Raw genomic sequence first — 27,667 nt, 5'->3', positions numbered from 1 at the left:
CCTGTTCTAAGAGTAACTCTTGTTACAGAGCTGCTTGTAAACTAAAAAGCCTCACAACTCAAAATAAATGACTGGCTGTACAGTGTTTTTGGTTTGTTTGTTTTTTTATTTGTTTGTTTATTTTTTATTCATTTATTGTTTATTTGTTTATTTTTTAAAAAGTTTTGATCTCCTCTTGTGTTTAAATGACTGTAGCCACAATCTTCACAATCGGAGCCTTAAGCTTAAAAGCTTACAGCGCCTAGTGTTCCCTGGCAGTCTCAATTCCAAGTATTAACTAAGCGCACACGATCGGGATTCCTAAGAGTGCTACGGCCATAAGCAATGACTGTTGGCTGTAGAAGACTATTTGTAATGCCTGTTCTAAGAGTAACTCTTGTTACAGAGCTGCTTGTAAACTAAAAAGCCTCAAAACTCAAAATAAATGACTGGCTTTCCAGTGTTTTTTGTTTATTTGTTTTTTATTTGTTTGTTCATTTTTTATTCATTTATTGTTTATTTGTTTATTTTTTTTAAGTTTTGATCTCCTCTTGTGTTTAAATGACTGTAGCTACAATCTTCACAATCGGAGCCTTAAGCTCAATGGCTTACAGCGCCTAGTGTTCCCTGGCAGTCTCCATTCCAAGTATTAACTAAGCGCACAAGCTCGGGATTCCTAAGAGTGCTATGGCCATAAGCAATGACTGTTGGCTGTAGAAGACTATTTGTAATGCCTGTTCTAAGAGTAACTCTTGTTACAGAGCTGCTTGTAAACTAAAAAGCCTCAAAACTCAAAATAAATGACTGGCTTTCCAGTGTTTTTTGTTTATTTGTTTTTTTATTTGTTTGTTCATTTTTTATTCATTTATTGTTTATTTGTTTATTTTTTTTAAGTTTTGATCTCCTCTTGTGTTTAAATGACTGTAGCTACAATCTTCACAATCGTAGCCTTAAGCTCAATGGCTTACAGCGCCTAGTGTTCCCTGGCAGTCTCCATTCCAAGTATTAACTAAGCGCACACGATCGGGATTCCTAAGAGTGCTATGGCCAAAAGCAATGGCTGTTGGCTGTAGAAGACTATTTGTAATGACTGTTCTAAGAGTAACTCTTGTTACAGAGCTGCTTGTAAACTAAAAAGCCTCACAACTCAAAATAAATGACTGGCTGTACAGTGTTTTTTGTTTATTTGTTTTTTTATTTGTTTGTTTATTTTTTATTCATTTATTGTTTATTTGTTTATTTTTTAAAAAGTTTTGATCTCCTCTTGTGTTTAAATGACTGTAGCCACAATCTTCACAATCGGAGCCTTAAGCTCAATGGCTTACAGCGCCTAGTGTTCCCTGGCAGTCTCCATTCCAAGTATTAACTAAGCGCACAAGCTCGGGATTCCTAAGAGTGCTATGGCCATAAGCAATGACTGTTGGCTGTAGAAGACAATTTGTAATGACTGTTCTAAGAGCAACTCTTGCTGCTTGTGAACTAAAAAGCCTCACAACTCAAAATAAATGACTGGATTTCCAGTGTTTTTTGTTTGTTTGTTTTTTTATTTGTTTGTTTATTTTTTATTCATTTATTGTTTATTTGTTTATTTTTTAAAAGTTTTGATCTCCTCTTGTGTTTAAATGACTGTAGCCACAATCTTCACAATCGGAGCCTTAAGCTTAAAAGCTTACAGCGCCTAGTGTTCCCTGGCAGTCTCAATTCCAAGTATTAACTAAGCGCACAAGCTCGGGATTCCTAAGAGTGTTACGGCCATAAGCAATGACTGTTGGCTGTAGAAGACTATTTGTAATGCCTGTTCTAAGAGTAACTCTTGTTACAGAGCTGCTTGTAAACTAAAAAGCCTCAAAACTCAAAATAAATGACTGGCTTTCCAGTGTTTTTTGTTTATTTGTTTTTTTATTTGTTTGTTCATTTTTTATTCATTTATTGTTTATTTGTTTATTTTTTTTAAGTTTTGATCTCCTCTTGTGTTTAAATGACTGTAGCTACAATCTTCACAATCGTAGCCTTAAGCTCAATGGCTTACAGCGCCTAGTGTTCCCTGGCAGTCTCCATTCCAAGTATTAACTAAGCGCACACGATCGGGATTCCTAAGAGTGCTATGGCCAAAAGCAATGGCTGTTGGCTGTAGAAGACTATTTGTAATGACTGTTCTAAGAGTAACTCTTGTTACAGAGCTGCTTGTAAACTAAAAAGCCTCACAACTCAAATAAATGACTGGCTGTACAGTGTTTTTGGTTTGTTTGTTTTTTTATTTGTTTGTTTATTTTTTATTCATTTATTGTTTATTTGTTTATTTTTTAAAAAGTTTTGATCTCCTCTTGTGTTTAAATGACTGTAGCCACAATCTTCACAATCGGAGCCTTAAGCTTAAAAGCTTACAGCGCCTAGTGTTCCCTGGCAGTCTCAATTCCAAGTATTAACTAAGCGCACACGATCGGGATTCCTAAGAGTGCTACGGCCATAAGCAATGACTGTTGGCTGTAGAAGACTATTTGTAATGCCTGTTCTAAGAGTAACTCTCGTTACAGAGCTGCTTGTAAACTAAAAAGCCTCAAAACTCAAAATAAATGACTGGCTTTCCAGTGTTTTTTGTTTATTTGTTTTTTTATTTGTTTGTTCATTTTTTATTCATTTATTGTTTATTTGTTTATTTTTTTTAAGTTTTGATCTCCTCTTGTGTTTAAATGACTGTAGCTACAATCTTCACAATCGGAGCCTTAAGCTCAATGGCTTACAGCGCCTAGTGTTCCCTGGCAGTCTCCATTCCAAGTATTAACTAAGCGCACAAGCTCGGGATTCCTAAGAGTGCTATGGCCATAACCGATGACTGTTGGCTGTAGAAGACAATTTGTAATGACTGTTTCTAAGAGCAACTCTTGCTGCTTGTGAACTAAAAAGCCTCACAACTCAAAATAAATGACTGGATTTCCAGTGTTTTTTGTTTGTTTGCTTTTTTATTTGTTTGTTTATTTTTTATTCATTTATTGTTTATTTGTTTATTTTTTAAAAGTTTTGATCTCCTCTTGTGTTTAAATGACTGTAGCCACAATCTTCACAATCGGAGCCTTAAGCTTAAAAGCTTACAGCGCCTAGTGTTCCCTGGCAGTCTCAATTCCAAGTATTAACTAAGCGCACAAGCTCGGGATTCCTAAGAGTGCTACGGCCATAAGCAATGACTGTTGGCTGTAGAAGACTATTTGTAATGCCTGTTCTAAGAGTAACTCTTGTTACAGAGCTGCTTGTAAACTAAAAAGCCTCACAACTCAAAATAAATGACTGGATTTCCAGTGTTTTTTGTTTGTTTGCTTTTTTATTTGTTTGTTTATTTTTTATTCATTTATTGTTTATTTGTTTATTTTTTAAAAGTTTTGATCTCCTCTTGTGTTTAAATGACTGTAGCCACAATCTTCACAATCGGAGCCTTAAGCTTAAAAGCTTACAGCGCCTAGTGTTCCCTGGCAGTCTCAATTCCAAGTATTAACTAAGCGCACAAGCTCGGGATTCCTAAGAGTGCTACGGCCATAAGCAATGACTGTTGGCTGTAGAAGACTATTTGTAAAGCCTGTTCTAAGAGTAACTCTTGTTACAGAGCTGCTTGTAAACTAAAAAGCCTCACAACTCAAAATAAATGACTGGCTGTACAGTGTTTTTGGTTTGTTTGTTTTTTTATTTGTTTGTTTATTTTTTATTCATTTATTGTTTATTTGTTTATTTTTTAAAAAGTTTTGATCTCCTCTTGTGTTTAAATGACTGTAGCCACAATCTTCACAATCGGAGCCTTAAGCTTAAAAGCTTACAGCGCCTAGTGTTCCCTGGCAGTCTCAATTCCAAGTATTAACTAAGCGCACACGATCGGGATTCCTAAGAGTGCTACGGCCATAAGCAATGACTGTTGGCTGTAGAAGACTATTTGTAATGCCTGTTCTAAGAGTAACTCTTGTTACAGAGCTGCTTGTAAACTAAAAAGCCTCAAAACTCAAAATAAATGACTGGCTTTCCAGTGTTTTTTGTTTATTTGTTTTTTATTTGTTTGTTCATTTTTTATTCATTTATTGTTTATTTGTTTATTTTTTTTAAGTTTTGATCTCCTCTTGTGTTTAAATGACTGTAGCTACAATCTTCACAATCGGAGCCTTAAGCTCAATGGCTTACAGCGCCTAGTGTTCCCTGGCAGTCTCCATTCCAAGTATTAACTAAGCGCACAAGCTCGGGATTCCTAAGAGTGCTATGGCCATAAGCAATGACTGTTGGCTGTAGAAGACTATTTGTAATGCCTGTTCTAAGAGTAACTCTTGTTACAGAGCTGCTTGTAAACTAAAAAGCCTCACAACTCAAAATAAATGACTGGCTGTACAGTGTTTTTTGTTTATTTGTTTTTTTATTTGTTTGTTTATTTTTTATTCATTTATTGTTTATTTGTTTATTTTTTAAAAAGTTTTGATCTCCTCTTGTGTTTAAATGACTGTAGCCACAATCTTCACAATCGGAGCCTTAAGCTCAATGGCTTACAGCGCCTAGTGTTCCCTGGCAGTCTCCATTCCAAGTATTAACTAAGCGCACAAGCTCGGGATTCCTAAGAGTGCTATGGCCATAAGCAATGACTGTTGGCTGTAGAAGACAATTTGTAATGACTGTTCTAAGAGCAACTCTTGCTGCTTGTGAACTAAAAAGCCTCACAACTCAAAATAAATGACTGGATTTCCAGTGTTTTTTGTTTGTTTGTTTTTTTATTTGTTTGTTTATTTTTTATTCATTTATTGTTTATTTGTTTATTTTTTAAAAGTTTTGATCTCCTCTTGTGTTTAAATGACTGTAGCCACAATCTTCACAATCGGAGCCTTAAGCTTAAAAGCTTACAGCGCCTAGTGTTCCCTGGCAGTCTCAATTCCAAGTATTAACTAAGCGCACAAGCTCGGGATTCCTAAGAGTGCTACGGCCATAAGCAATGACTGTTGGCTGTAGAAGACTATTTGTAATGCCTGTTCTAAGAGTAACTCTTGTTACAGAGCTGCTTGTAAACTAAAAAGCCTCAAAACTCAAAATAAATGACTGGCTTTCCAGTGTTTTTTGTTTATTTGTTTTTTTATTTGTTTGTTCATTTTTTATTCATTTATTGTTTATTTGTTTATTTTTTTTAAGTTTTGATCTCCTCTTGTGTTTAAATGACTGTAGCTACAATCTTCACAATCGTAGCCTTAAGCTCAATGGCTTACAGCGCCTAGTGTTCCCTGGCAGTCTCCATTCCAAGTATTAACTAAGCGCACACGATCGGGATTCCTAAGAGTGCTATGGCCAAAAGCAATGGCTGTTGGCTGTAGAAGACTATTTGTAATGACTGTTCTAAGAGTAACTCTTGTTACAGAGCTGCTTGTAAACTAAAAAGCCTCACAACTCAAAATAAATGACTGGCTGTACAATGTTTTTTGTTTGTTTGTTTGTTTTATTTGTTTGTTTATTTTTTATTCATTTATTGTTTATTTGTTTATTTTTTAAAAAGTTTTGATCTCCTCTTGTGCTTAAATAACTGTAGCTACAGTCTTCACAATCGGAGCCTTAAGCTTAAAAGCTTACAGCGCCTAGTGTTACCTGGCAGTCTCCATTCCAAGTACTAACTAAGCGCACACGATCGGGATTCCTAAGAGTGCTATGGCCAAAAGCAATGGCTGTTGGCTGTAGAAGACTATTTGTAATGACTGTTCTAAGAGTAACTCTTGTTACAGAGCTGCTTGTAAACTAAAAAGCCTCACAACTCAAAATAAATGACTGGCTGTACAATGTTTTTTGTTTGTTTGTTTTTTTATTTGTTTGTTTATTTTTTATTCATTTATTGTTTATTTGTTTATTTTTTAAAAAGTTTTGATCTCCTCTTGTGTTTAAATGACTGTAGCTACAATCTTCACAATCGGAGCCTTAAGCTTAAAAGCTTACAGCGCCTAGTGTTCCCTGGCAGTCTCCATTCCAAGTATTAACTAAGCGCACAAGATCGGGATTCCTAAGAGTGCTATGGCCAAAAGCAATGGCTGTTGGCTGTAGAAGACTATTTGTAATGACTGTTCTAAGAGTAACTCTTGTTACAGAGCTGCTTGTAAACTAAAAAGCCTCACAACTCAAAATAAATGACTGGCTGTACAATGTTTTTTGTTTGTTTGTTTGTTTTATTTGTTTGTTTATTTTTTATTCATTTATTGTTTATTTGTTTATTTTTTAAAAAGTTTTGATCTCCTCTTGTGCTTAAATAACTGTAGCTACAGTCTTCACAATCGGAGCCTTAAGCTTAAAAGCTTACAGCGCCTAGTGTTCCCTGGCAGTCTCCATTCCAAGTACTAACTAAGCGCACACGATCGGGATTCCTAAGAGTGCTATGGCCAAAAGCAATGGCTGTTGGCTGTAGAAGACTATTTGTAATGACTGTTCTTAGAGTAACTCTTGTTACAGAGCTGCTTGTAAACTAAAAAGCCTCACAACTCAAAATAAATGACTGGCTGTACAGTGTTTTTTGTTTATTTGTTTTTTTATTTGTTTGTTCATTTTTTATTCATTTATTGTTTATTTGTTTATTTTTTTTAAGTTTTGATCTCCTCTTGTGTTTAAATGACTGTAGCTACAATCTTCACAATCGGAGCCTTAAGCTCAATGGCTTACAGCGCCTAGTGTTCCCTGGCAGTCTCCATTCCAAGTATTAACTAAGCGCACAAGCTCGGGATTCCTAAGAGTGCTATGGCCATAAGCAATGACTGTTGGCTGTAGAAGACAATTTGTAATGACTGTTCTAAGAGCAACTCTTGCTGCTTGTTAACTAAAAAGCCTCACAACTCAAAATAAATGACTGGCTGTACAGTGTTTTTTGTTTGTTTGTTTTTTTATTTGTTTGTTTATTTTTTATTCATTTATTGTTTATTTGTTTATTTTTTAAAAAGTTTTGATCTCCTCTTGTGTTTAAATGACTGTAGCCACAATCTTCACAATCGGAGCCTTAAGCTTAAAAGCTTACAGCGCCTAGTGTTCCCTGGCAGTCTCCATTCCAAGTACTAACTAAGCGCACACGATCGGGATTCCTAAGAGTGCTATGGCCAAAAGCAATGGCTGTTGGCTGTAGAAGACTATTTGTAATGACTGTTCTAAGAGTAACTCTTGTTACAGAGCTGCTTGTAAACTAAAAAGCCTCACAACTCAAAATAAATGACTGGCTGTACAGTGTTTTTTGTTTATTTGTTTTTTTATTTGTTTGTTTATTTTTTATTCATTTATTGTTTATTTGTTTATTTTTTTTAAGTTTTGATCTCCTCTTGTGTTTAAATGACTGTAGCTACAATCTTCACAATCGGAGCCTTAAGCTCAATGGCTTACAGCGCCTAGTGTTCCCTGGCAGTCTCCATTCCAAGTATTAACTAAGCGCACAAGCTCGGGATTCCTAAGAGTGCTATGGCCATAAGCAATGACTGTTGGCTGTAGAAGACAATTTGTAATGACTGTTCTAAGAGCAACTCTTGCTGCTTGTGAACTAAAAAGCCTCACAACTCAAAATAAATGACTGGATTTCCAGTGTTTTTTGTTTGTTTGTTTTTTCATTTGTTTGTTTATTTTTTATTCATTTATTGTTTATTTGTTTATTTTTTAAAAGTTTTGATCTCCTCTTGTGTTTAAATGACTGTAGCCACAATCTTCACAATCGGAGCCTTAAGCTTAAAAGCTTACAGCGCCTAGTGTTCCCTGGCAGTCTCCATTCCAAGTACTAACTAAGCGCACAAGCTCGGGATTCCTAAGAGTGCTACGGCCATAAGCAATGACTGTTGGCTGTAGAAGACTATTTGTAATGACTGTTCTAAGAGTAACTCTTGTTACAGAGCTGCTTGTAAACTAAAAAGCCTCACAACTCAAAATAAATGACTGGCTGTACAGTGTTTTTTGTTTATTTGTTTTTTTATTTGTTTGTTTATTTTTTATTCATTTATTGTTTATTTGTTTATTTTTTTTAAGTTTTGATCTCCTCTTGTGTTTAAATGACTGTAGCTACAATCTTCACAATCGGAGCCTTAAGCTCAATGGCTTACAGCGCCTAGTGTTCCCTGGCAGTCTCCATTCCAAGTATTAACTAAGCGCACAAGCTCGGGATTCCTAAGAGTGCTATGGCCATAAGCAATGACTGTTGGCTGTAGAAGACAATTTGTAATGACTGTTCTAAGAGCAACTCTTGCTGCTTGTGAACTAAAAAGCCTCACAACTCAAAATAAATGACTGGATTTCCAGTGTTTTTTGTTTGTTTGTTTTTTCATTTGTTTGTTTATTTTTTATTCATTTATTGTTTATTTGTTTATTTTTTAAAAGTTTTGATCTCCTCTTGTGTTTAAATGACTGTAGCCACAATCTTCACAATCGGAGCCTTAAGCTTAAAAGCTTACAGCGCCTAGTGTTCCCTGGCAGTCTCCATTCCAAGTACTAACTAAGCGCACAAGCTCGGGATTCCTAAGAGTGCTATGGCCATAAGCAATGACTGTTGGCTGTAGAAGACAATTTGTAATGACTGTTCTAAGAGCAACTCTTGCTGCTTGTGAACTAAAAAGCCTCACAACTCAAAATAAATGACTGGCTGTACAGTGTTTTTTGTTTGTTTGTTCTTTTATTTGTTTGTTTATTTTTTATTCATTTATTGTTTATTTGTTTATTTTTTAAAAAGTTTTGATCTCCTCTTGTGTTTAAATGACTGTAGCCACAATCTTCACAATCGGAGCCTTAAGCTTAAAAGCTTACAGCGCCTAGTGTTCCCTGGCAGTCTCAATTCCAAGTATTAACTAAGCGCACACGATCGGGATTCCTAAGAGTGCTACGGCCATAAGCAATGACTGTTGGCTGTAGAAGACTATTTGTAATGCCTGTTCTAAGAGTAACTCTTGTTACAGAGCTGCTTGTAAACTAAAAAGCCTCAAAACTCAAAATAAATGACTGGCTTTCCAGTGTTTTTTGTTTATTTGTTTTTTTATTTGTTTGTTCATTTTTTATTCATTTATTGTTTATTTGTTTATTTTTTTTAAGTTTTGATCTCCTCTTGTGTTTAAATGACTGTAGCTACAATCTTCACAATCGGAGCCTTAAGCTCAATGGCTTACAGCGCCTAGTGTTCCCTGGCAGTCTCCATTCCAAGTATTAACTAAGCGCACAAGCTCGGGATTCCTAAGAGTGCTATGGCCATAAGCAATGACTGTTGGCTGTAGAAGACAATTTGTAATGACTGTTCTAAGAGCAACTCTTGCTGCTTGTGAACTAAAAAGCCTCACAACTCAAAATAAATGACTGGATTTCCAGTGTTTTTTGTTTGTTTGTTTTTTCATTTGTTTGTTTATTTTTTATTCATTTATTGTTTATTTGTTTATTTTTTAAAAGTTTTGATCTCCTCTTGTGTTTAAATGACTGTAGCCACAATCTTCACAATCGGAGCCTTAAGCTTAAAAGCTTACAGCGCCTAGTGTTCCCTGGCAGTCTCCATTCCAAGTACTAACTAAGCGCACAAGCTCGGGATTCCTAAGAGTGCTATGGCCATAAGCAATGACTGTTGGCTGTAGAAGACAATTTGTAATGACTGTTCTAAGAGCAACTCTTGCTGCTTGTGAACTAAAAAGCCTCACAACTCAAAATAAATGACTGGCTGTACAGTGTTTTTTGTTTGTTTGTTCTTTTATTTGTTTGTTTATTTTTTATTCATTTATTGTTTATTTGTTTATTTTTTAAAAAGTTTTGATCTCCTCTTGTGTTTAAATGACTGTAGCCACAATCTTCACAATCGGAGCCTTAAGCTTAAAAGCTTACAGCGCCTAGTGTTCCCTGGCAGTCTCAATTCCAAGTATTAACTAAGCGCACACGATCGGGATTCCTAAGAGTGCTACGGCCATAAGCAATGACTGTTGGCTGTAGAAGACTATTTGTAATGCCTGTTCTAAGAGTAACTCTTGTTACAGAGCTGCTTGTAAACTAAAAAGCCTCAAAACTCAAAATAAATGACTGGCTTTCCAGTGTTTTTTGTTTATTTGTTTTTTTATTTGTTTGTTCATTTTTTATTCATTTATTGTTTATTTGTTTATTTTTTTTAAGTTTTGATCTCCTCTTGTGTTTAAATGACTGTAGCTACAATCTTCACAATCGGAGCCTTAAGCTCAATGGCTTACAGCGCCTAGTGTTCCCTGGCAGTCTCCATTCCAAGTATTAACTAAGCGCACAAGCTCGGGATTCCTAAGAGTGCTATGGCCATAAGCAATGACTGTTGGCTGTAGAAGACAATTTGTAATGACTGTTCTAAGAGCAACTCTTGCTGCTTGTGAACTAAAAAGCCTCACAACTCAAAATAAATGACTGGATTTCCAGTGTTTTTTGTTTGTTTGTTTTTTTATTTGTTTGTTTATTTTTTATTCATTTATTGTTTATTTGTTTATTTTTTAAAAGTTTTGATCTCCTCTTGTGTTTAAATGACTGTAGCCACAATCTTCACAATCGGAGCCTTAAGCTTAAAAGCTTACAGCGCCTAGTGTTCCCTGGCAGTCTCAATTCCAAGTATTAACTAAGCGCACAAGCTCGGGATTCCTAAGAGTGCTACGGCCATAAGCAATGACTGTTGGCTGTAGAAGACTATTTGTAATGACTGTTCTAAGAGTAACTCTTGTTACAGAGCTGCTTGTAAACTAAAAAGCCTCACAACTCAAAATAAATGACTGGCTGTACAGTGTTTTTTGTTTATTTGTTTTTTTATTTGTTTGTTTATTTTTTATTCATTTATTGTTTATTTGTTTATTTTTTTTAAGTTTTGATCTCCTCTTGTGTTTAAATGACTGTAGCTACAATCTTCACAATCGGAGCCTTAAGCTCAATGGCTTACAGCGCCTAGTGTTCCCTGGCAGTCTCCATTCCAAGTATTAACTAAGCGCACAAGCTCGGGATTCCTAAGAGTGCTATGGCCATAAGCAATGACTGTTGGCTGTAGAAGACAATTTGTAATGACTGTTCTAAGAGCAACTCTTGCTGCTTGTGAACTAAAAAGCCTCACAACTCAAAATAAATGACTGGATTTCCAGTGTTTTTTGTTTGTTTGTTTTTTCATTTGTTTGTTTATTTTTTATTCATTTATTGTTTATTTGTTTATTTTTTAAAAGTTTTGATCTCCTCTTGTGTTTAAATGACTGTAGCCACAATCTTCACAATCGGAGCCTTAAGCTTAAAAGCTTACAGCGCCTAGTGTTCCCTGGCAGTCTCCATTCCAAGTACTAACTAAGCGCACAAGCTCGGGATTCCTAAGAGTGCTATGGCCATAAGCAATGACTGTTGGCTGTAGAAGACAATTTGTAATGACTGTTCTAAGAGCAACTCTTGCTGCTTGTGAACTAAAAAGCCTCACAACTCAAAATAAATGACTGGCTGTACAGTGTTTTTTGTTTGTTTGTTCTTTTATTTGTTTGTTTATTTTTTATTCATTTATTGTTTATTTGTTTATTTTTTAAAAAGTTTTGATCTCCTCTTGTGTTTAAATGACTGTAGCCACAATCTTCACAATCGGAGCCTTAAGCTTAAAAGCTTACAGCGCCTAGTGTTCCCTGGCAGTCTCAATTCCAAGTATTAACTAAGCGCACACGATCGGGATTCCTAAGAGTGCTACGGCCATAAGCAATGACTGTTGGCTGTAGAAGACTATTTGTAATGCCTGTTCTAAGAGTAACTCTTGTTACAGAGCTGCTTGTAAACTAAAAAGCCTCAAAACTCAAAATAAATGACTGGCTTTCCAGTGTTTTTTGTTTATTTGTTTTTTTATTTGTTTGTTCATTTTTTATTCATTTATTGTTTATTTGTTTATTTTTTTTAAGTTTTGATCTCCTCTTGTGTTTAAATGACTGTAGCTACAATCTTCACAATCGGAGCCTTAAGCTCAATGGCTTACAGCGCCTAGTGTTCCCTGGCAGTCTCCATTCCAAGTATTAACTAAGCGCACAAGCTCGGGATTCCTAAGAGTGCTATGGCCATAAGCAATGACTGTTGGCTGTAGAAGACAATTTGTAATGACTGTTCTAAGAGCAACTCTTGCTGCTTGTGAACTAAAAAGCCTCACAACTCAAAATAAATGACTGGATTTCCAGTGTTTTTTGTTTGTTTGTTTTTTCATTTGTTTGTTTATTTTTTATTCATTTATTGTTTATTTGTTTATTTTTTAAAAGTTTTGATCTCCTCTTGTGTTTAAATGACTGTAGCCACAATCTTCACAATCGGAGCCTTAAGCTTAAAAGCTTACAGCGCCTAGTGTTCCCTGGCAGTCTCCATTCCAAGTACTAACTAAGCGCACAAGCTCGGGATTCCTAAGAGTGCTATGGCCATAAGCAATGACTGTTGGCTGTAGAAGACAATTTGTAATGACTGTTCTAAGAGCAACTCTTGCTGCTTGTGAACTAAAAAGCCTCACAACTCAAAATAAATGACTGGCTGTACAGTGTTTTTTGTTTGTTTGTTCTTTTATTTGTTTGTTTATTTTTTATTCATTTATTGTTTATTTGTTTATTTTTTAAAAAGTTTTGATCTCCTCTTGTGTTTAAATGACTGTAGCCACAATCTTCACAATCGGAGCCTTAAGCTTAAAAGCTTACAGCGCCTAGTGTTCCCTGGCAGTCTCAATTCCAAGTATTAACTAAGCGCACACGATCGGGATTCCTAAGAGTGCTACGGCCATAAGCAATGACTGTTGGCTGTAGAAGACTATTTGTAATGCCTGTTCTAAGAGTAACTCTTGTTACAGAGCTGCTTGTAAACTAAAAAGCCTCAAAACTCAAAATAAATGACTGGCTTTCCAGTGTTTTTTGTTTATTTGTTTTTTTATTTGTTTGTTCATTTTTTATTCATTTATTGTTTATTTGTTTATTTTTTTTAAGTTTTGATCTCCTCTTGTGTTTAAATGACTGTAGCTACAATCTTCACAATCGGAGCCTTAAGCTCAATGGCTTACAGCGCCTAGTGTTCCCTGGCAGTCTCCATTCCAAGTATTAACTAAGCGCACAAGCTCGGGATTCCTAAGAGTGCTATGGCCATAAGCAATGACTGTTGGCTGTAGAAGACAATTTGTAATGACTGTTCTAAGAGCAACTCTTGCTGCTTGTGAACTAAAAAGCCTCACAACTCAAAATAAATGACTGGATTTCCAGTGTTTTTTGTTTGTTTGTTTTTTCATTTGTTTGTTTATTTTTTATTCATTTATTGTTTATTTGTTTATTTTTTAAAAGTTTTGATCTCCTCTTGTGTTTAAATGACTGTAGCCACAATCTTCACAATCGGAGCCTTAAGCTTAAAAGCTTACAGCGCCTAGTGTTCCCTGGCAGTCTCCATTCCAAGTACTAACTAAGCGCACAAGCTCGGGATTCCTAAGAGTGCTATGGCCATAAGCAATGACTGTTGGCTGTAGAAGACAATTTGTAATGACTGTTCTAAGAGCAACTCTTGCTGCTTGTGAACTAAAAAGCCTCACAACTCAAAATAAATGACTGGCTGTACAGTGTTTTTTGTTTGTTTGTTCTTTTATTTGTTTGTTTATTTTTTATTCATTTATTGTTTATTTGTTTATTTTTAAAAAAGTTTTGATCTCCTCTTGTGTTTAAATGACTGTAGCCACAATCTTCACAATCGGAGCCTTAAGCTTAAAAGCTTACAGCGCCTAGTGTTCCCTGGCAGTCTCAATTCCAAGTATTAACTAAGCGCACACGATCGGGATTCCTAAGAGTGCTACGGCCATAAGCAATGACTGTTGGCTGTAGAAGACTATTTGTAATGCCTGTTCTAAGAGTAACTCTTGTTACAGAGCTGCTTGTAAACTAAAAAGCCTCAAAACTCAAAATAAATGACTGGCTTTCCAGTGTTTTTTGTTTATTTGTTTTTTTATTTGTTTGTTCATTTTTTATTCATTTATTGTTTATTTGTTTATTTTTTTTAAGTTTTGATCTCCTCTTGTGTTTAAATGACTGTAGCTACAATCTTCACAATCGGAGCCTTAAGCTCAATGGCTTACAGCGCCTAGTGTTCCCTGGCAGTCTCCATTCCAAGTATTAACTAAGCGCACAAGCTCGGGATTCCTAAGAGTGCTATGGCCATAAGCAATGACTGTTGGCTGTAGAAGACAATTTGTAATGACTGTTCTAAGAGCAACTCTTGCTGCTTGTGAACTAAAAAGCCTCACAACTCAAAATAAATGACTGGCTGTACAGTGTTTTTTGTTTGTTTGTTCTTTTATTTGTTTGTTTATTTTTTATTCATTTATTGTTTATTTGTTTATTTTTTAAAAAGTTTTGATCTCCTCTTGTGTTTAAATGACTGTAGCCACAATCTTCACAATCGGAGCCTTAAGCTTAAAAGCTTACAGCGCCTAGTGTTCCCTGGCAGTCTCAATTCCAAGTATTAACTAAGCGCACACGATCGGGATTCCTAAGAGTGCTACGGCCATAAGCAATGACTGTTGGCTGTAGAAGACTATTTGTAATGCCTGTTCTAAGAGTAACTCTTGTTACAGAGCTGCTTGTAAACTAAAAAGCCTCAAAACTCAAAATAAATGACTGGCTTTCCAGTGTTTTTTGTTTATTTGTTTTTTTATTTGTTTGTTCATTTTTTATTCATTTATTGTTTATTTGTTTATTTTTTTTAAGTTTTGATCTCCTCTTGTGTTTAAATGACTGTAGCTACAATCTTCACAATCGGAGCCTTAAGCTCAATGGCTTACAGCGCCTAGTGTTCCCTGGCAGTCTCCATTCCAAGTATTAACTAAGCGCACAAGCTCGGGATTCCTAAGAGTGCTATGGCCATAAGCAATGACTGTTGGCTGTAGAAGACAATTTGTAATGACTGTTCTAAGAGCAACTCTTGCTGCTTGTGAACTAAAAAGCCTCACAACTCAAAATAAATGACTGGATTTCCAGTGTTTTTTGTTTGTTTGTTTTTTTATTTGTTTGTTTATTTTTTATTCATTTATTGTTTATTTGTTTATTTTTTAAAAGTTTTGATCTCCTCTTGTGTTTAAATGACTGTAGCCACAATCTTCACAATCGGAGCCTTAAGCTTAAAAGCTTACAGCGCCTAGTGTTCCCTGGCAGTCTCAATTCCAAGTATTAACTAAGCGCACAAGCTCGGGATTCCTAAGAGTGCTACGGCCATAAGCAATGACTGTTGGCTGTAGAAGACTATTTGTAATGACTGTTCTAAGAGTAACTCTTGTTACAGAGCTGCTTGTAAACTAAAAAGCCTCACAACTCAAAATAAATGACTGGCTGTACAGTGTTTTTTGTTTATTTGTTTTTTTATTTGTTTGTTTATTTTTTATTCATTTATTGTTTATTTGTTTATTTTTTTTAAGTTTTGATCTCCTCTTGTGTTTAAATGACTGTAGCTACAATCTTCACAATCGGAGCCTTAAGCTCAATGGCTTACAGCGCCTAGTGTTCCCTGGCAGTCTCCATTCCAAGTATTAACTAAGCGCACAAGCTCGGGATTCCTAAGAGTGCTATGGCCATAAGCAATGACTGTTGGCTGTAGAAGACAATTTGTAATGACTGTTCTAAGAGCAACTCTTGCTGCTTGTGAACTAAAAAGCCTCACAACTCAAAATAAATGACTGGATTTCCAGTGTTTTTTGTTTGTTTGTTTTTTCATTTGTTTGTTTATTTTTTATTCATTTATTGTTTATTTGTTTATTTTTTAAAAGTTTTGATCTCCTCTTGTGTTTAAATGACTGTAGCCACAATCTTCACAATCGGAGCCTTAAGCTTAAAAGCTTACAGCGCCTAGTGTTCCCTGGCAGTCTCCATTCCAAGTACTAACTAAGCGCACAAGCTCGGGATTCCTAAGAGTGCTATGGCCATAAGCAATGACTGTTGGCTGTAGAAGACAATTTGTAATGACTGTTCTAAGAGCAACTCTTGCTGCTTGTGAACTAAAAAGCCTCACAACTCAAAATAAATGACTGGCTGTACAGTGTTTTTTGTTTGTTTGTTCTTTTATTTGTTTGTTTATTTTTTATTCATTTATTGTTTATTTGTTTATTTTTTAAAAAGTTTTGATCTCCTCTTGTGTTTAAATGACTGTAGCCACAATCTTCACAATCGGAGCCTTAAGCTTAAAAGCTTACAGCGCCTAGTGTTCCCTGGCAGTCTCAATTCCAAGTATTAACTAAGCGCACACGATCGGGATTCCTAAGAGTGCTACGGCCATAAGCAATGACTGTTGGCTGTAGAAGACTATTTGTAATGCCTGTTCTAAGAGTAACTCTTGTTACAGAGCTGCTTGTAAACTAAAAAGCCTCAAAACTCAAAATAAATGACTGGCTTTCCAGTGTTTTTTGTTTATTTGTTTTTTTATTTGTTTGTTCATTTTTTATTCATTTATTGTTTATTTGTTTATTTTTTTTAAGTTTTGATCTCCTCTTGTGTTTAAATGACTGTAGCTACAATCTTCACAATCGGAGCCTTAAGCTCAATGGCTTACAGCGCCTAGTGTTCCCTGGCAGTCTCCATTCCAAGTATTAACTAAGCGCACAAGCTCGGGATTCCTAAGAGTGCTATGGCCATAAGCAATGACTGTTGGCTGTAGAAGACAATTTGTAATGACTGTTCTAAGAGCAACTCTTGCTGCTTGTGAACTAAAAAGCCTCACAACTCAAAATAAATGACTGGCTGTACAGTGTTTTTTGTTTGTTTGTTCTTTTATTTGTTTGTTTATTTTTTATTCATTTATTGTTTATTTGTTTATTTTTTAAAAAGTTTTGATCTCCTCTTGTGTTTAAATGACTGTAGCCACAATCTTCACAATCGGAGCCTTAAGCTTAAAAGCTTACAGCGCCTAGTGTTCCCTGGCAGTCTCAATTCCAAGTATTAACTAAGCGCACACGATCGGGATTCCTAAGAGTGCTACGGCCATAAGCAATGACTGTTGGCTGTAGAAGACTATTTGTAATGCCTGTTCTAAGAGTAACTCTTGTTACAGAGCTGCTTGTAAACTAAAAAGCCTCAAAACTCAAAATAAATGACTGGCTTTCCAGTGTTTTTTGTTTATTTGTTTTTTTATTTGTTTGTTCATTTTTTATTCATTTATTGTTTATTTGTTTATTTTTTTTAAGTTTTGATCTCCTCTTGTGTTTAAATGACTGTAGCTACAATCTTCACAATCGGAGCCTTAAGCTCAATGGCTTACAGCGCCTAGTGTTCCCTGGCAGTCTCCATTCCAAGTATTAACTAAGCGCACAAGCTCGGGATTCCTAAGAGTGCTATGGCCATAAGCAATGACTGTTGGCTGTAGAAGACAATTTGTAATGACTGTTCTAAGAGCAACTCTTGCTGCTTGTGAACTAAAAAGCCTCACAACTCAAAATAAATGACTGGATTTCCAGTGTTTTTTGTTTGTTTGTTTTTTCATTTGTTTGTTTATTTTTTATTCATTTATTGTTTATTTGTTTATTTTTTAAAAGTTTTGATCTCCTCTTGTGTTTAAATGACTGTAGCCACAATCTTCACAATCGGAGCCTTAAGCTTAAAAGCTTACAGCGCCTAGTGTTCCCTGGCAGTCTCCATTCCAAGTACTAACTAAGCGCACAAGCTCGGGATTCCTAAGAGTGCTATGGCCATAAGCAATGACTGTTGGCTGTAGAAGACAATTTGTAATGACTGTTCTAAGAGCAACTCTTGCTGCTTGTGAACTAAAAAGCCTCACAACTCAAAATAAATGACTGGCTGTACAGTGTTTTTTGTTTGTTTGTTCTTTTATTTGTTTGTTTATTTTTTATTCATTTATTGTTTATTTGTTTATTTTTTAAAAAGTTTTGATCTCCTCTTGTGTTTAAATGACTGTAGCCACAATCTTCACAATCGGAGCCTTAAGCTTAAAAGCTTACAGCGCCTAGTGTTCCCTGGCAGTCTCAATTCCAAGTATTAACTAAGCGCACACGATCGGGATTCCTAAGAGTGCTACGGCCATAAGCAATGACTGTTGGCTGTAGAAGACTATTTGTAATGCCTGTTCTAAGAGTAACTCTTGTTACAGAGCTGCTTGTAAACTAAAAAGCCTCAAAACTCAAAATAAATGACTGGCTTTCCAGTGTTTTTTGTTTATTTGTTTTTTTATTTGTTTGTTCATTTTTTATTCATTTATTGTTTATTTGTTTATTTTTTTTAAGTTTTGATCTCCTCTTGTGTTTAAATGACTGTAGCTACAATCTTCACAATCGGAGCCTTAAGCTCAATGGCTTACAGCGCCTAGTGTTCCCTGGCAGTCTCCATTCCAAGTATTAACTAAGCGCACAAGCTCGGGATTCCTAAGAGTGCTATGGCCATAAGCAATGACTGTTGGCTGTAGAAGACAATTTGTAATGACTGTTCTAAGAGCAACTCTTGCTGCTTGTGAACTAAAAAGCCTCACAACTCAAAATAAATGACTGGCTGTACAGTGTTTTTTGTTTGTTTGTTCTTTTATTTGTTTGTTTATTTTTTATTCATTTATTGTTTATTTGTTTATTTTTTAAAAAGTTTTGATCTCCTCTTGTGTTTAAATGACTGTAGCCACAATCTTCACAATCGGAGCCTTAAGCTTAAAAGCTTACAGCGCCTAGTGTTCCCTGGCAGTCTCAATTCCAAGTATTAACTAAGCGCACACGATCGGGATTCCTAAGAGTGCTACGGCCATAAGCAATGACTGTTGGCTGTAGAAGACTATTTGTAATGCCTGTTCTAAGAGTAACTCTTGTTACAGAGCTGCTTGTAAACTAAAAAGCCTCAAAACTCAAAATAAATGACTGGCTTTCCAGTGTTTTTTGTTTATTTGTTTTTTTATTTGTTTGTTCATTTTTTATTCATTTATTGTTTATTTGTTTATTTTTTTTAAGTTTTGATCTCCTCTTGTGTTTAAATGACTGTAGCTACAATCTTCACAATCGGAGCCTTAAGCTCAATGGCTTACAGCGCCTAGTGTTCCCTGGCAGTCTCCATTCCAAGTATTAACTAAGCGCACAAGCTCGGGATTCCTAAGAGTGCTATGGCCATAAGCAATGACTGTTGGCTGTAGAAGACAATTTGTAATGACTGTTCTAAGAGCAACTCTTGCTGCTTGTGAACTAAAAAGCCTCACAACTCAAAATAAATGACTGGATTTCCAGTGTTTTTTGTTTGTTTGTTTTTTTATTTGTTTGTTTATTTTTTATTCATTTATTGTTTATTTGTTTATTTTTTAAAAGTTTTGATCTCCTCTTGTGTTTAAATGACTGTAGCCACAATCTTCACAATCGGAGCCTTAAGCTTAAAAGCTTACAGCGCCTAGTGTTCCCTGGCAGTCTCAATTCCAAGTATTAACTAAGCGCACAAGCTCGGGATTCCTAAGAGTGCTACGGCCATAAGCAATGACTGTTGGCTGTAGAAGACTATTTGTAATGACTGTTCTAAGAGTAACTCTTGTTACAGAGCTGCTTGTAAACTAAAAAGCCTCACAACTCAAAATAAATGACTGGCTGTACAGTGTTTTTTGTTTATTTGTTTTTTTATTTGTTTGTTTATTTTTTATTCATTTATTGTTTATTTGTTTATTTTTTTTAAGTTTTGATCTCCTCTTGTGTTTAAATGACTGTAGCTACAATCTTCACAATCGGAGCCTTAAGCTCAATGGCTTACAGCGCCTAGTGTTCCCTGGCAGTCTCCATTCCAAGTATTAACTAAGCGCACAAGCTCGGGATTCCTAAGAGTGCTATGGCCATAAGCAATGACTGTTGGCTGTAGAAGACAATTTGTAATGACTGTTCTAAGAGCAACTCTTGCTGCTTGTGAACTAAAAAGCCTCACAACTCAAAATAAATGACTGGATTTCCAGTGTTTTTTGTTTGTTTGTTTTTTCATTTGTTTGTTTATTTTTTATTCATTTATTGTTTATTTGTTTATTTTTTAAAAGTTTTGATCTCCTCTTGTGTTTAAATGACTGTAGCCACAATCTTCACAATCGGAGCCTTAAGCTTAAAAGCTTACAGCGCCTAGTGTTCCCTGGCAGTCTCCATTCCAAGTACTAACTAAGCGCACAAGCTCGGGATTCCTAAGAGTGCTATGGCCATAAGCAATGACTGTTGGCTGTAGAAGACAATTTGTAATGACTGTTCTAAGAGCAACTCTTGCTGCTTGTGAACTAAAAAGCCTCACCACTCAAAATAAATGACTGGCTGTACAGTGTTTTTTGTTTGTTTGTTCTTTTATTTGTTTGTTTATTTTTTATTCATTTATTGTTTATTTGTTTATTTTTTAAAAAGTTTTGATCTCCTCTTGTGTTTAAATGACTGTAGCCACAATCTTCACAATCGGAGCCTTAAGCTTAAAAGCTTACAGCGCCTAGTGTTCCCTGGCAGTCTCCATTCCAAGTACTAACTAAGCGCACAAGCTCGGGATTCCTAAGAGTGCTACGGCCATAAGCAATGACTGTTGGCTGTAGAAGACTATTTGTAATGACTGTTCTAAGAGCAACTCTTGCTGCTTGTGAACTAAAAAGCCTCACAACTCAAAATAAATGACTGGCTGTACAGTGTTTTTTGTTTGTTTGTTCTTTTATTTGTTTGTTTATTTTTTATTCATTTATTGTTTATTTGTTTATTTTTTAAAAAGTTTTGATCTCCTCTTGTGTTTAAATGACTGTAGCCACAATCTTCACAATCGGAGCCTTAAGCTTAAAAGCTTACAGCGCCTAGTGTTCCCTGGCAGTCTCAATTCCAAGTATTAACTAAGCGCACACGATCGGGATTCCTAAGAGTGCTACGGCCATAAGCAATGACTGTTGGCTGTAGAAGACTATTTGTAATGCCTGTTCTAAGAGTAACTCTTGTTACAGAGCTGCTTGTAAACTAAAAAGCCTCAAAACTCAAAATAAATGACTGGCTTTCCAGTGTTTTTTGTTTATTTGTTTTTTTATTTGTTTGTTCATTTTTTATTCATTTATTGTTTATTTGTTTATTTTTTTTAAGTTTTGATCTCCTCTTGTGTTTAAATGACTGTAGCTACAATCTTCACAATCGGAGCCTTAAGCTCAATGGCTTACAGCGCCTAGTGTTCCCTGGCAGTCTCCATTCCAAGTATTAACTAAGCGCACAAGCTCGGGATTCCTAAGAGTGCTATGGCCATAAGCAATGACTGTTGGCTGTAGAAGACAATTTGTAATGACTGTTCTAAGAGCAACTCTTGCTGCTTGTGAACTAAAAAGCCTCACAACTCAAAATAAATGACTGGATTTCCAGTGTTTTTTGTTTGTTTGTTTTTTTATTTGTTTGTTTATTTTTTATTCATTTATTGTTTATTTGTTTATTTTTTAAAAGTTTTGATCTCCTCTTGTGTTTAAATGACTGTAGCCACAATCTTCACAATCGGAGCCTTAAGCTTAAAAGCTTACAGCGCCTAGTGTTCCCTGGCAGTCTCAATTCCAAGTATTAACTAAGCGCACAAGCTCGGGATTCCTAAGAGTGCTACGGCCATAAGCAATGACTGTTGGCTGTAGAAGACTATTTGTAATGACTGTTCTAAGAGTAACTCTTGTTACAGAGCTGCTTGTAAACTAAAAAGCCTCACAACTCAAAATAAATGACTGGCTGTACAGTGTTTTTTGTTTATTTGTTTTTTTATTTGTTTGTTTATTTTTTATTCATTTATTGTTTATTTGTTTATTTTTTTTAAGTTTTGATCTCCTCTTGTGTTTAAATGACTGTAGCTACAATCTTCACAATCGGAGCCTTAAGCTCAATGGCTTACAGCGCCTAGTGTTCCCTGGCAGTCTCCATTCCAAGTATTAACTAAGCGCACAAGCTCGGGATTCCTAAGAGTGCTATGGCCATAAGCAATGACTGTTGGCTGTAGAAGACAATTTGTAATGACTGTTCTAAGAGCAACTCTTGCTGCTTGTGAACTAAAAAGCCTCACAACTCAAAATAAATGACTGGATTTCCAGTGTTTTTTGTTTGTTTGTTTTTTCATTTGTTTGTTTATTTTTTATTCATTTATTGTTTATTTGTTTATTTTTTAAAAGTTTTGATCTCCTCTTGTGTTTAAATGACTGTAGCCACAATCTTCACAATCGGAGCCTTAAGCTTAAAAGCTTACAGCGCCTAGTGTTCCCTGGCAGTCTCCATTCCAAGTACTAACTAAGCGCACAAGCTCGGGATTCCTAAGAGTGCTATGGCCATAAGCAATGACTGTTGGCTGTAGAAGACAATTTGTAATGACTGTTCTAAGAGCAACTCTTGCTGCTTGTGAACTAAAAAGCCTCACAACTCAAAATAAATGACTGGCTGTACAGTGTTTTTTGTTTGTTTGTTCTTTTATTTGTTTGTTTATTTTTTATTCATTTATTGTTTATTTGTTTATTTTTTAAAAAGTTTTGATCTCCTCTTGTGTTTAAATGACTGTAGCCACAATCTTCACAATCGGAGCCTTAAGCTTAAAAGCTTACAGCGCCTAGTGTTCCCTGGCAGTCTCAATTCCAAGTATTAACTAAGCGCACACGATCGGGATTCCTAAGAGTGCTACGGCCATAAGCAATGACTGTTGGCTGTAGAAGACTATTTGTAATGCCTGTTCTAAGAGTAACTCTTGTTACAGAGCTGCTTGTAAACTAAAAAGCCTCAAAACTCAAAATAAATGACTGGCTTTCCAGTGTTTTTTGTTTATTTGTTTTTTTATTTGTTTGTTCATTTTTTATTCATTTATTGTTTATTTGTTTATTTTTTTTAAGTTTTGATCTCCTCTTGTGTTTAAATGACTGTAGCTACAATCTTCACAATCGGAGCCTTAAGCTCAATGGCTTACAGCGCCTAGTGTTCCCTGGCAGTCTCCATTCCAAGTATTAACTAAGCGCACAAGCTCGGGATTCCTAAGAGTGCTATGGCCATAAGCAATGACTGTTGGCTGTAGAAGACAATTTGTAATGACTGTTCTAAGAGCAACTCTTGCTGCTTGTGAACTAAAAAGCCTCACAACTCAAAATAAATGACTGGATTTCCAGTGTTTTTTGTTTGTTTGTTTTTTCATTTGTTTGTTTATTTTTTATTCATTTATTGTTTATTTGTTTATTTTTTAAAAGTTTTGATCTCCTCTTGTGTTTAAATGACTGTAGCCACAATCTTCACAATCGGAGCCTTAAGCTTAAAAGCTTACAGCGCCTAGTGTTCCCTGGCAGTCTCCATTCCAAGTACTAACTAAGCGCACAAGCTCGGGATTCCTAAGAGTGCTATGGCCATAAGCAATGACTGTTGGCTGTAGAAGACAATTTGTAATGACTGTTCTAAGAGCAACTCTTGCTGCTTGTGAACTAAAAAGCCTCACAACTCAAAATAAATGACTGGCTGTACAGTGTTTTTTGTTTGTTTGTTCTTTTATTTGTTTGTTTATTTTTTATTCATTTATTGTTTATTTGTTTATTTTTTAAAAAGTTTTGATCTCCTCTTGTGTTTAAATGACTGTAGCCACAATCTTCACAATCGGAGCCTTAAGCTTAAAAGCTTACAGCGCCTAGTGTTCCCTGGCAGTCTCAATTCCAAGTATTAACTAAGCGCACACGATCGGGATTCCTAAGAGTGCTACGGCCATAAGCAATGACTGTTGGCTGTAGAAGACTATTTGTAATGCCTGTTCTAAGAGTAACTCTTGTTACAGAGCTGCTTGTAAACTAAAAAGCCTCAAAACTCAAAATAAATGACTGGCTTTCCAGTGTTTTTTGTTTATTTGTTTTTTTATTTGTTTGTTCATTTTTTATTCATTTATTGTTTATTTGTTTATTTTTTTTAAGTTTTGATCTCCTCTTGTGTTTAAATGACTGTAGCTACAATCTTCACAATCGGAGCCTTAAGCTCAATGGCTTACAGCGCCTAGTGTTCCCTGGCAGTCTCCATTCCAAGTATTAACTAAGCGCACAAGCTCGGGATTCCTAAGAGTGCTATGGCCATAAGCAATGACTGTTGGCTGTAGAAGACAATTTGTAATGACTGTTCTAAGAGCAACTCTTGCTGCTTGTGAACTAAAAAGCCTCACAACTCAAAATAAATGACTGGATTTCCAGTGTTTTTTGTTTGTTTGTTTTTTCATTTGTTTGTTTATTTTTTATTCATTTATTGTTTATTTGTTTATTTTTTAAAAGTTTTGATCTCCTCTTGTGTTTAAATGACTGTAGCCACAATCTTCACAATCGGAGCCTTAAGCTTAAAAGCTTACAGCGCCTAGTGTTCCCTGGCAGTCTCCATTCCAAGTACTAACTAAGCGCACAAGCTCGGGATTCCTAAGAGTGCTATGGCCATAAGCAATGACTGTTGGCTGTAGAAGACAATTTGTAATGACTGTTCTAAGAGCAACTCTTGCTGCTTGTGAACTAAAAAGCCTCACAACTCAAAATAAATGACTGGCTGTACAGTGTTTTTTGTTTGTTTGTTCTTTTATTTGTTTGTTTATTTTTTATTCATTTATTGTTTATTTGTTTATTTTTAAAAAAGTTTTGATCTCCTCTTGTGTTTAAATGACTGTAGCCACAATCTTCACAATCGGAGCCTTAAGCTTAAAAGCTTACAGCGCCTAGTGTTCCCTGGCAGTCTCAATTCCAAGTATTAACTAAGCGCACACGATCGGGATTCCTAAGAGTGCTACGGCCATAAGCAATGACTGTTGGCTGTAGAAGACTATTTGTAATGCCTGTTCTAAGAGTAACTCTTGTTACAGAGCTGCTTGTAAACTAAAAAGCCTCAAAACTCAAAATAAATGACTGGCTTTCCAGTGTTTTTTGTTTATTTGTTTTTTTATTTGTTTGTTCATTTTTTATTCATTTATTGTTTATTTGTTTATTTTTTTTAAGTTTTGATCTCCTCTTGTGTTTAAATGACTGTAGCTACAATCTTCACAATCGGAGCCTTAAGCTCAATGGCTTACAGCGCCTAGTGTTCCCTGGCAGTCTCCATTCCAAGTATTAACTAAGCGCACAAGCTCGGGATTCCTAAGAGTGCTATGGCCATAAGCAATGACTGTTGGCTGTAGAAGACAATTTGTAATGACTGTTCTAAGAGCAACTCTTGCTGCTTGTGAACTAAAAAGCCTCACAACTCAAAATAAATGACTGGCTGTACAGTGTTTTTTGTTTGTTTGTTCTTTTATTTGTTTGTTTATTTTTTATTCATTTATTGTTTATTTGTTTATTTTTTAAAAAGTTTTGATCTCCTCTTGTGTTTAAATGACTGTAGCCACAATCTTCACAATCGGAGCCTTAAGCTTAAAAGCTTACAGCGCCTAGTGTTCCCTGGCAGTCTCAATTCCAAGTATTAACTAAGCGCACACGATCGGGATTCCTAAGAGTGCTACGGCCATAAGCAATGACTGTTGGCTGTAGAAGACTATTTGTAATGCCTGTTCTAAGAGTAACTCTTGTTACAGAGCTGCTTGTAAACTAAAAAGCCTCAAAACTCAAAATAAATGACTGGCTTTCCAGTGTTTTTTGTTTATTTGTTTTTTTATTTGTTTGTTCATTTTTTATTCATTTATTGTTTATTTGTTTATTTTTTTTAAGTTTTGATCTCCTCTTGTGTTTAAATGACTGTAGCTACAATCTTCACAATCGGAGCCTTAAGCTCAATGGCTTACAGCGCCTAGTGTTCCCTGGCAGTCTCCATTCCAAGTATTAACTAAGCGCACAAGCTCGGGATTCCTAAGAGTGCTATGGCCATAAGCAATGACTGTTGGCTGTAGAAGACAATTTGTAATGACTGTTCTAAGAGCAACTCTTGCTGCTTGTGAACTAAAAAGCCTCACAACTCAAAATAAATGACTGGATTTCCAGTGTTTTTTGTTTGTTTGTTTTTTTATTTGTTTGTTTATTTTTTATTCATTTATTGTTTATTTGTTTATTTTTTAAAAGTTTTGATCTCCTCTTGTGTTTAAATGACTGTAGCCACAATCTTCACAATCGGAGCCTTAAGCTTAAAAGCTTACAGCGCCTAGTGTTCCCTGGCAGTCTCAATTCCAAGTATTAACTAAGCGCACAAGCTCGGGATTCCTAAGAGTGCTACGGCCATAAGCAATGACTGTTGGCTGTAGAAGACTATTTGTAATGACTGTTCTAAGAGTAACTCTTGTTACAGAGCTGCTTGTAAACTAAAAAGCCTCACAACTCAAAATAAATGACTGGCTGTACAGTGTTTTTTGTTTATTTGTTTTTTTATTTGTTTGTTTATTTTTTATTCATTTATTGTTTATTTGTTTATTTTTTTTAAGTTTTGATCTCCTCTTGTGTTTAAATGACTGTAGCTACAATCTTCACAATCGGAGCCTTAAGCTCAATGGCTTACAGCGCCTAGTGTTCCCTGGCAGTCTCCATTCCAAGTATTAACTAAGCGCACAAGCTCGGGATTCCTAAGAGTGCTATGGCCATAAGCAATGACTGTTGGCTGTAGAAGACAATTTGTAATGACTGTTCTAAGAGCAACTCTTGCTGCTTGTGAACTAAAAAGCCTCACAACTCAAAATAAATGACTGGATTTCCAGTGTTTTTTGTTTGTTTGTTTTTTCATTTGTTTGTTTATTTTTTATTCATTTATTGTTTATTTGTTTATTTTTTAAAAGTTTTGATCTCCTCTTGTGTTTAAATGACTGTAGCCACAATCTTCACAATCGGAGCCTTAAGCTTAAAAGCTTACAGCGCCTAGTGTTCCCTGGCAGTCTCCATTCCAAGTACTAACTAAGCGCACAAGCTCGGGATTCCTAAGAGTGCTATGGCCATAAGCAATGACTGTTGGCTGTAGAAGACAATTTGTAATGACTGTTCTAAGAGCAACTCTTGCTGCTTGTGAACTAAAAAGCCTCACAACTCAAAATAAATGACTGGCTGTACAGTGTTTTTTGTTTGTTTGTTCTTTTATTTGTTTGTTTATTTTTTATTCATTTATTGTTTATTTGTTTATTTTTTAAAAAGTTTTGATCTCCTCTTGTGTTTAAATGACTGTAGCCACAATCTTCACAATCGGAGCCTTAAGCTTAAAAGCTTACAGCGCCTAGTGTTCCCTGGCAGTCTCAATTCCAAGTATTAACTAAGCGCACACGATCGGGATTCCTAAGAGTGCTACGGCCATAAGCAATGACTGTTGGCTGTAGAAGACTATTTGTAATGCCTGTTCTAAGAGTAACTCTTGTTACAGAGCTGCTTGTAAACTAAAAAGCCTCAAAACTCAAAATAAATGACTGGCTTTCCAGTGTTTTTTGTTTATTTGTTTTTTTATTTGTTTGTTCATTTTTTATTCATTTATTGTTTATTTGTTTATTTTTTTTAAGTTTTGATCTCCTCTTGTGTTTAAATGACTGTAGCTACAATCTTCACAATCGGAGCCTTAAGCTCAATGGCTTACAGCGCCTAGTGTTCCCTGGCAGTCTCCATTCCAAGTATTAACTAAGCGCACAAGCTCGGGATTCCTAAGAGTGCTATGGCCATAAGCAATGACTGTTGGCTGTAGAAGACAATTTGTAATGACTGTTCTAAGAGCAACTCTTGCTGCTTGTGAACTAAAAAGCCTCACAACTCAAAATAAATGACTGGCTGTACAGTGTTTTTTGTTTGTTTGTTCTTTTATTTGTTTGTTTATTTTTTATTCATTTATTGTTTATTTGTTTATTTTTTAAAAAGTTTTGATCTCCTCTTGTGTTTAAATGACTGT

The sequence above is a fragment of the Hoplias malabaricus genome, chromosome 2, assembly GCF_029633855.1.
Source record: "Hoplias malabaricus isolate fHopMal1 chromosome 2, fHopMal1.hap1, whole genome shotgun sequence".
In the NCBI taxonomy this organism is placed as follows: domain Eukaryota; kingdom Metazoa; phylum Chordata; class Actinopteri; order Characiformes; family Erythrinidae; genus Hoplias; species Hoplias malabaricus.
The sequence above is the reverse complement of the archived record's forward strand: the minus strand, read 5'-3'. Positions refer to the sequence as shown.